This window comes from Triturus cristatus, chromosome 7 (genome assembly GCF_964204655.1).
Source record: "Triturus cristatus chromosome 7, aTriCri1.1, whole genome shotgun sequence".
Lineage (NCBI taxonomy): Eukaryota > Metazoa > Chordata > Amphibia > Caudata > Salamandridae > Triturus > Triturus cristatus.
In genome coordinates this window covers 1,066,180,890-1,066,191,811 of record NC_140590.1, presented here as the reverse complement: position 1 = coordinate 1,066,191,811, position 10,922 = coordinate 1,066,180,890, and positions in this window count along the sequence as shown.

Here is a 10,922-nt window from a genome sequence, read left to right as displayed (position 1 = left end):
TCTGAGAAAGCTTCATTGGCTTTCAGTTGAGTCCAGAATCAAACTCCAAATATACTGCTTGGCATTTAGAACAATTCATTAAATTTCTAATCTAATGTTACCAGATAGCTCCATGTCACCAAGTACAAGACCTCTCCAGCTCTTGCCTTTCCTTTTACAAACCATTATAGCTTGTAAGTAAGTCAAATTGGTCTCATTGATGGAAAGGTGAATCGCACCACTCTGCATGCAAAAAAAAAAAATCAAAACAAGCACATGTTGGTGCCATGAAGACATCTGGTGAACTTACACATACCTGACCAAATTAATCACTATTTCAGGATGACAGAATACGCAGAGGCTAAACATCTCTTCTAATTTAAAGGTTCACAACCTCTCAAATGCAAAGCACCTTTGCAGGACCAGCTAGTGCCCATTTGAGCTCTTTATCCATCGAACTCCAAACTCAGCTGTCAGTGCTGTCTATCAGAACATCTTTAAAATGTTATGTTTGCATGCCATAGAGTTTTGTTATACCTGGGTTCTGTGAACAGTGTCAAGTGCTCTGAATAGATTACAATTAATACAGAGTAATACAGAGTATTCTGTATTTTCTAGTTGTCAGTTAATGCTCAGTAGCTGGCTGGGCTGGTTTTCTTGTATGCCAATAAATCTCCTTTCTCCATGCTGCTGTGGGCAACCAATTTACCCTGTGAGAGTGGTGTTCTACTAGCCTTGGTCAGCTGCCAAGGCCACCACTTTTCCGGTCAATGTTGTCTTGGTACAAATGAGGAGCAGAACTGTGGTTTCAAAGAGAAATTAAAGGAGCTCTTAAAAACTACGGTTTACTGTATTGACAGTATAGCCTCAGTGAGGTAGCTGGGTTGTGCTAAACCCTGAGTTTGTTGCCTTACTTTATGGGAGTTCGGTTACTTGCGCTTCGCCATGCCTAGAGCAGAAGTGAATGGCTGTTGCCACACCAGTGTGGAATTTAGTGTGACGTGAAGATCGCCTACCTCAAATAGCTCGCACCTGTCCCAAGCATTCAAGTCCTTTTTGACTGTCGGTGATGGACTGTGACCACACTTCATGCTTTGGCCAGTAGCAAGTTCTTCTGTCAATAGCCAGAAGCTGAATAAGGAGAGCGGTGCCACGTTGGTAGTGTTGTCACAGTGTACATGTGACATCCATCCTGCCCTCCATCATTGACCTCTTGACAATTTTGAATTTAAAGCATTCTCCGCTCTCCTAGGTTTCAACTGTTTTGTTTTGAGAAGGTTGATCAATTCAGTGTGTGAGGAGGCTCATGTTCACCCAGGACTTACAAGCTACTAAGGATTGTGAAGGGAACGAACGGCTCCAAAAAATAAGACCAATTTTGTGGTGAAAAATATCTATTAGAGCACGTGGGCCACTTTGTTATTTAAGTTTATTATGATGTGTGCCAAGTACTGTAGACAATGGTGACCACTTTTGATATTTAAGTTTATTGTGTTGCTCCTACTAATGTATTCTAATTATATCTGCATGATTTAGTAGGAGGAGGAGTTATTCTACTTGACTGCTGTGCCTGTACTAATTCTGCCATAATGACATCTGTTCCGCCTACATTCACGTAGCCCATGAAATCATTTATGCCTTGGTAAGATTGGCAGGAGGCTATTGAAATCTATTTAGAGACAATTGGCGAGGGTGTATTCTTAGCGAAGAAGAAACTGGCCTTGCTAAATTATAGTATACTGGTGGAAAGGAGAGTTAAAAAATGTTGCTTATGAATGGTACAGATAACAAGAGTGCCTCTGATATGGACGAGTACTTAGCAGGTGAATTAATATGTGATTTGCATGAAGGTGCTTGAACCTTGGAAAGAAAATTAGCACAGTAGTAGAGCAACAGTTCTTCTTAAGGGCACAGTTGCGGGAGTGACTATTAATCAATATGTGGCTATTCTGCATCCCTAGCAAGAACGTCTAAATTCAAGGACATGCATGATAAAATAACAAGGAATCAATTGATCAGCTGCATTTTAAAGATTAGGGGCCATATGTAGAAAGCAAAATTGCGATCGCAAACGCCGAAATTCGCCGAATTTCGGCGTTTGCGATCGCAATTTGGGCAGTATGCTATGTAGGGAACAACAACCCACATGCAAAATAAGGAATCGCAAAATTTGCGATTCCTTATTTTGCAAATGCATTTAAGGAATCCCAAATAGCGATTCCTTAAATGCAATGTAGAAAGCACCCAAGTTGTGCTATTTTGGCTTAAGGAATCGCAAATTACCACCAACTTCAGGTTGATGGTAATTTGCGATTTCTTTTAATAATGCAGTTTTTTGCATTATTCAAAGTGCCATGTGGCACACATACATGCCCTTAGGGCATGTATGTGCGCCACATGTGCACCCATGCTCATTACAGGGGTGCAACAGGGTGTCCTATTGACACCCTTGCAACCTTGAAATTGCATTCTCAATTTGCGATTCTCTAATTGAGAATCGCAAATTGAGAATGTCTTCCTATTCATTCCTATGGGCCTTTTAGCCCATAGGAATGAATGGCAAGGTATTCCTTATTTGCGATTCTCAATTAGAGAATCGCAAATAAGGAATAGGTGGGATTTGCAAAAAAAATTGCTAATCCTACCTACTTAGCGTTTTGCTATTCTCTAATTGCGATTCCCTAAAAATTGCAATTAGAGAATCGCAAAACACAGCCTACCTACATATGCCCCAAAGAGAGAAGCTGTTAAGTCTCAATGAACCTTCCTTGGATAAGGCAACAAGTATAGCCAAACTCATTGAGAGTTCTTGTCAATATGTTGCAAAAATGAATGCTAAGGATGGGGTGTAAAGAATCATTCGGAAAACAGGTGCAATAAGTGTAGATGTGGTGCATGGAGCTGAAAAAAAGGGGAATCAAGAGTTTAGGAAAGGACGATGCAGTGAGTGAAGTTGAAAAAAGAGTGCTACAGATGTGAAATAAGTAAACATCTGGAACTGTCAGCAGTGTCTTGCCTTGAAGGCGAGGCATTATAAGTGTCGGAAGGGAGGACATTTTTCTAGATAGTAAGTGTGATGAGATTGAGGTTAGGGGAACTATGAACTTATTGCATGCTGGTCATGACAATAATGAACTGTGTGGTGGTGCTAGTGATGTTGAGTATGTTTATTTGCTGGTGGAATGTGAAAGTAAGGCAGTGTCCACTGAACTAAGCCTGATAGGCGTGCCATGTCTTCCTCCAAATTGTGTGATAAAGATGTGTGGTGTGAATGTGCCCATGTGGGCAAATTAATGTTCCCCTTTCACTCTAATTGACCCGAGAACCATGGGTAAAGGTAGGTAAAGTGGATATGCCTAAACCAGATGTTGAATCGAGTATTCTGGGTTAAAGATACCCATGGTTGCATACTTCCAAGCTGAGTTGGAATTCAAGGAAAGGTGTGCAAATGTGAGGCTATGTGTGATGGAGAAAGAAAAACTACTGTTTTGGAGGGAACATAGTGCATGGGGAATCACTTTAGACCTAAATCATCGAACAATTTCTAATGGCAATGCACAGGGAGGTAGACAAGAGTTTCCTATGCTGTTTATTGCTGAAATAGGCTCCTTGAGGATGGCATATCTTTAAAGATCGGTGCTGTGCCTAAAGTACACCAAGTGCAAAATATAATTTTGGTGTTGAAGGAACCTTTGCATAATGAGTTAGACAGACAATGTCTAACAAAGTAATCAAACTTGTTGAAGCGGTTAAGTGCTATAGTGATTGCTCTTAAAAGCAATAGTGCATGTGTGTGGACCATAGGGAACTAAATGGCAACATTTGGATGGGCCAGCATCCCCTGCTCAACATAAATGGAATGTTAGCCAGTGTGAGTGAGGCACAGTATGTTAACCTGTTGGATCTGCCTGGAGCACATCACCAGGTCCTCCTGTTACACCTAGAATTACTGTGTTTCACCCCTGAAGGGGCCTAACAGTTCAATCACATGACATTGGTATTTGTTTCTGTATGTGCGGTTTTCCAACGTCTAATCAAGAAGTTACCATGGAAGTCAATAAAGTGTGTTTTTTTCACTATGATGTATTAAAAGTATGTTTGCAGTGACATAAGTGGATTTCTTTTAGCTCACACCTTCTTGAGCAAGGGATTAAGCCAATAATGAAACTTACTGATGGCGATTGAAAATGCCCTGAATGCAACAGACAAGGGGCAACTTGTCCCTTCTGGGCTTAGCCGGAGTACTATGCTAAGTTTGCAGACCACTTTTCAGATCACACCTGACAGCTTAGGGCACTTATGTGGAAAGGAGTCAAGTTTGAATAGTCTGAAGAGTATCAGTGTCATTTAGTGGGATCAAAAGATGTATTGCGAAAGAGCTCAGCCATTTTACCTGCAGTATTAGTCCATCATTGTCTTCATTGCCAGTATGCATATATTGGGTGCTATGTTGGTGCAGACCAAGGGAGTACAAGAAATGATTGTGGCATTTGCCTAAAGAACCTTGAAAGGGTTGGAGGGAAGTTACTGTGCCTATGAGCTGTAAACATTGGCCTACTGGTAGGATGTGCATAGGTATGGGGGTTGTGATAATGTGAACTCAGTCTATATAATGGACTGGTAATTGATCTGTTTACTGTGAAGGGTGCTGGAAAGCCAATGCCATGCATATCAAAGTGGCTGTATAGATTGCAAGAGTATTCATTGTATATTACACACGTGTTGGAGTGAAGAATGTAAATACTGGCTGGAATGTGGAGGAAATGGATGAATGGATGGTGACAGAGATTCAAGTATGTTTTAGCACGGTGTTGGGAGAAGAATGGTTGCTGGAAGTATCCAATGACGAGTCAGGAAACAATTGGGGAATGATTGGTCAAGGACTTTATTTAATTTCCTAGTCTGGAAAAATTCAAGATTATGTGAATAGAGTTGTCCAATATGGGTGAAATAGAGAAAGGATAGGCTAGTTGTACCTAGTGCATTGCATAGGAAACCTATGGCTCTTGTGCATGAGATTCGTGATGGCAGGTCATCCATGCAAAGTAGGGCTCACACGGACTTCTGGTGGCTGGGCATGGATCAGGATGTGGAGAGTGAGAGAAAGTTAGTTTGTGTGGAATGGTGTCCTGCACAAGTAATAATGTCACTATCTTGCTAAGTCCAGATAAAGGTTTCAATAATTTAAACCTGAGCTCAACTCTTGGTAGGTATGGCACAGAGCAGACAAGCCGACCTTAAAAAAAAAAATATGTAAAGCATTTACAAGTACTAAAACAGTTAAAGTCGAAAACAACACAATAAAAATTCCACTCCAATATATACAAATAGTGAAAACTATAATAAGCAAAGTTACACCCAAATGACAAACGTCCAATAAGGGGATCCAGCGATAAGATTTTTTAAAGAATGAGGTGAAAATCACATAAAAAAGCACAAAGCACCAATGGTAGTCAATGGTCATGATCGAATGAAACCAAGGTGCGATTTAAGGTAGACTACAATGGAGCGCAGGTTGAATACAGCAAATAGATCAACTACGCTAAGGCCTGGAAGGAGGGAAGTTCAAAAAAGTGTGTAAGCCAAAATCTTTGTTGTTTTTCTAAAGAAAAACTCTTCTCTGTGCAGGACAAACCTGTAAGTCTGATGCCATGGAAACAAAAGGTTTTCAAACTTCTTTTGATGCCCAAACAACTACAGGAATAGATTTATAAGGACCGCAGGGATACTTAGAGAATCTCTAAGCACTTAGAGTCTCAGGGTAAAAGTCAGTGAGTAACAGCAAAGTCCATTCCAAGTCCAGTTGCCACTGGTGAGCCGGGATTCTTCACAGGAATTTCCTTTTTAGCTTTTTTTGTTCTTGGGGCCACACTGGGGATAGGTCTCAAGATCTTTGGAGATCTTTCTCTCATTGGATTTCAAGTGGAGGGGCCCACCTCCTCAGGCCCTTCTAACAGGTTACAGATGCTAAGTGCAGCAGGTTCAGTCCACCTGATATCCTTTTGGAAGTCCAGCAGGGTTCTGAAAAAGGCTTAGTGAGGGTCTTGATTTGTAGGGTTTGCAAGTCCATGGTGGGGACGTCCCAAGACCCTTCTAGTTCCTCTCTGATCAGTGGAGTAAAGGCACTGGAATGATGGCCTTCTTTTCCACTTTTCCAAAAATTATTTTCATCCATCAGATGATTTAAAATTGTTCTGATGAATGGGAGTAAGGGTGGTTCCTGAATCTGGAGGCTTGGAGTTGAATTCTATCACATATCCTCTCTGAACAATATTCATCGCCCACTGATATGTCACATTCATTTGCCATTGAGCTTGAAAATGCTGCATAAGACTTCCTACAGTTAGACTCTTTTCTCTCTTGTTGGCAGCCAGAACCTTTGATTCTTCTGTCCTGGAACAGGATTCAGGACCGTTTTCTTTCTTCTTATAGTGACAATACCTCCTGCAAGAAGATGTGTTGTAGGAATATTTGTACACTATTTGTACACCGAGGAAACAGACCCTTTTCGTCATTTAAGTCAATACTTTCAGGAAATCCCAAATGATCTTAATTTCTATCAGAACTTGACAGATTTCCTCTCTGGCATATACATATTCACCAGAACTTGTAGAACTTGCCCCTGGTTCAGAAGAGGAAGATGATGTCATCATGTTTTGAATCCCTCCATCTCTTTCTGCTTCTTTCCTCCTTCAAAGGTTTGCAGACTGCCTTCTGAATCAATGCTTGAGTTTATTTGGAAGACAATGCACCATCTCATCTTTGCTGATGCCTTAAACACCTGGTTAGTGCTATGGTGGACATATTTCGGGGGTTGATCTTGTGTGAGCTCCATAATCATGCTCCTGCTATGTAATAATGGAATACTAGATAGTGGGCATTTGAGGAGGCACGGAGCTTGATGGTGGCCGTTACTGGACAATCCTCGTTGTACTGTACCAGGGTTTTTCAAAGAATAAACTGCTCAACTTCTACTTGGTACAGTATCAATCTGTACAGTGGCGACGAGTATACCCTGCTACATGGACCACGCTCTGCAATCAGACTTTGAGCGGCTACTTATGCTTATCTCAGCACAGGAAGAAACGATTTGAGTACTACAAAAACTTAATTGGAGGATCCCCGATGGAAATTAAACTCATGTGAGCAATTATTAATTATCTAATCAGTACTTCACAACCCACACTGTTTGGTGTGATTTTTTTTAAAAATCTGCAAGCTTTAGTGTGACAGTTGCAGTTTCCGCACAATCGCACCCGCGCTGGTCAGACTAAGCACTATATGCAGGTCACATTGTGTTCATGGTTACGTTACACATCACCATCTTGGATGCGTGTCTGCCATTCTGTTTTTGTAAACCGTAAAATACTCATCGGCAGTCTACGAATGTTACACATATTTGCAGAGTACGCCATGTTTGAACATTTTTGGTTATCAACCGAAAATAAATCGGTATATTTGGAATTTAAGGTGTATTCGCATAGTTGCTTCAGTTGTATACACTGACACAATCTAAATTATTACTATACAGCAACGATGGCCTCTGGTAGTGTATTAAATCTTACTCCTCCTGAATTTTCAAATCCTCTTCATGTGATTCCTCGTGGGAGGAATAAACGGATAGGAATTACATATTTATATTCCATGAGGAAGGACTCGCACCTGAAGGGAAGACAATTATCCTTTTATATTGTTTAGGTCCTGATGGTCTGAAAATAATTAATCATATTGAGAAGAAAAGAAGGTTACAATATCAAGGTGATGTTTTTCAACATGTGCTGGAGGACTTCAATTCTTATTTTACACTGTTGGGACGGGAAAGTCCTCTGCATGGTTAAAGACTGTACCCCTGCCCTGAGTGCCCAACTGTACTGTTGTCTGGATCCCAAATGCTGAATTGTTGTCATAAGCAAACAGATTACTCGTGTGTGCCATGTCACAGGCTTGTCAAACGGATTGCAGATTTGTTGAGCCAGAAGGGGCACCCAAAGTGCAAGCCCCTTAGTGGTGGAAGGCTACTGCCTTCACCAGGAGTTAAACAGGTCAAGCACGGTGGTGGCACCATACCGTGTAGTGATCAGTAATAGTGAACAGGACCTTTTTAACCTGTGTCACTGGTGTGAGGCCTACAGGCACACTCGCCTTTTTAAAAGATCTACTGCTGTGTGCTTAACTCACCATTGGCCTACACCAAGTGGGTGTGGAGGGCTATGCTGGATGTATGTGTGCCTGGGAAGGGTATAGTACATGGATGGTAGTACTATTCAGTACATGTGTGGATAGTGCATGCACTGGGTGTATATATGTATGAGAGGTGTAGTGCTGTGTAGGGTGTGTGCAACAAAAGCATGTGCTGGGTGTATGTGTGCTTGCTGTGAAGTACAATACATGAAGGGTGAAGTGTTGTGCAGAACGCAAATGGTCTGTGTGAACTGATGTCTTTGCAAGTAGCACATCCTGGTACATTATAGAAAAGCTTCAGTGCTGAACAATGTGCACAGACAATGTGTTTACTAAGTGTATGTGTACTTGTAATGGTACAATGCATGGAGGTAACAGTGCTGGACAGGAAGTGTGCTGTGAATGTACACTGAGTAAGTGTCTGCTTTGGTATATTATATGGAGCACCCTGGGTTCCATTTTGAGAAGCCCAGGACTGCCTGGTGAAGACCTGGAGCAGAGGAATGCCACTCAGACAGATTTGTGTATTGCTGCATTCCGGTGAGCTGGAATAGACACACATGAGTAAGTAAGGAACAGACTCTCCCTATACACTTCAAAGGGTTGCTCTTTGATTTATAAGGATCACAAGGAAGGGGCCTCGACACATCTCTGGGAGGAAATAGGACTGTTTAGGGAATCATAAAGAATAGGGCTGGGAGCCTGGGATTAACCCTTTATGCACATATCACGGTGGTTGACACTCAGTGTGGAACTGTGACCCACAACACAATTCATGGGAGTGGCAAATCGGCTAGAGATCTTTTCTGTTGTGACTGACTTCCTTTTAAGGGAAAATAAGGAAAAGAGAAGTGGACACATCAAAAGAAGCAGCGCCCCAACATAAACATTTAAATGCTCAAACGTTAAATCACATTTTGGTGTCTGGAAATGACTATTGAGACCTCAATGTAGTCATTTGACAAACAGCCAGATAGGTGTGTGAGAAGGAGAAGCTCTGTAAGATTTCTGCCTATGACCAGGGCTGGAGGTAAAGGCCTGCTAGTCTCCCTCCTGGGTGAGGGAACATTACCAAGAAACCAAGACCTCCTTCCCGGGAGCCTGTCTGTTTGCCAAGACCATTGTGCCCTGTGAGGAAGAGGAGAGCATTGGAGGAAGTGAGGTACAGTGGGAAGCCCTGCCAAGAGGACTGCCTGAGCAAGGTGAGGGAACTGATGTGAAGCAATCGGGTAGTTACTGTGTGCCCTGTTGGGCTGGTGATCCCCGTATGCCTGGAGAGGGCAGCCGTGACTGACACGTGTTTAAAGCATTGTGTGGGTCTTGCTAAGGCCTTATCACCTCGCTGCGGTGACCCCGTACACCAGGAGGGGCTACTGGTAAAGTTGTGCTGATGGAGCACTGAAACTCGTAACCACGATGGTAGAGACATGAGGAAAAGAGTGAGGCTTGGTTTGGAAGGTCAAGCTTGTACAACGAGAGAACTGCTCCTGGCTGACCCCCAGAGGACTGCAGAGGATGCCGCGGATGATGCCACACCCTCGTTGGGCTGCATTCGGGAGCTGAAGAATGGACACTCCCCCTCTCTCTACTTCTTCCCACAGAAGGCTGACTTACTGCAGCTTCAAAAGCTGGGAGCTGCTCCAATGGATAAGTCCGCAGCGTTGCTCAAGAGGGAGGGCCTGTGCCGCCGGGTTCTGCTGTGTGGTCCGCAAGCAGCCCGACTTCGGGCAAGAACAGAACTCGCATGTGCCAACACTGTGAGCACTCGCTGCAGCACTGAATGTTTCAGTGCTGCAGGAGTAAGACGTGAGCTGCGCCTGTTGAGCCCTGTGCGACTCACTGCCAAAGGTGCTGCAGTACCATAAGCACTTTTGACTGATTCCTGTAAAGTCAAAGGGAAACTCTTGAGTACGACCTATTAGTGAGCATTTGCTGGATTCAGCCACCAATGAATGGGGAACAACAACAAGCATGTTACAAGGAAGAGGGTGGGACAGATATTTGCCTGACTACTTGAACCCCAACCTCAAGGGTTGCAGCTTTAAAAAAAAAAAACTGGCATTGACCTGTAGGTTTGGAAATGTACATATCGAAATGATTTGTAACAAGAGGAACCAGGAGCTATATTTAATCTGGTCCTGCACACATACTCCAGGGAACTTGTGAAAAACACAGTGGGTATGCAGTTCCTAAGGAAGGTATTTTATAAGGTGTACCCTCACACACCCCGAGGTATGTCATCCTTCATCATTGGGCCTGCTCTTCGTCAGACCGGGGCTGCAATGTCCGACGGGATCCCGCAAAGGGGCTCTTTGGCGGAGATGTTTTGGGATGAAGCGGTTGGGTGAGTGCGGATGTGTGGGCTGGGTAGTGCAGTAAGTGTGTGTATTAAAAAAGGTCTAGGGCAGTCCTAAATAAAAGTGTTTAATTCTCAGGGTGCACTAGCCTAATTAAAAGTAGAGAGCCCCAATTGGATGTAACGATCCTATAGGGCTAGTGTGGTGCTAAGGTCAACATGTTTCGTGCCTGCTTAGCCCCTAACGGGTCTGGTGGCACTTCATCAGGACCAAATATGAAGTAACAACAGTGAGTGGTGCACTACCGCTGGGCTGGTTCACAAATTCATGTTTGATGACCAGACGCAGTAGAGTGACCCCTGGTAGGATTATACCGGGGCAGAAGCCCTAAGGGGAGAGATAAAAGGGAGACAATCAATGGCTAGTTATAGCAAACAATAGGAACCTGTCAGATAGTACACTTTT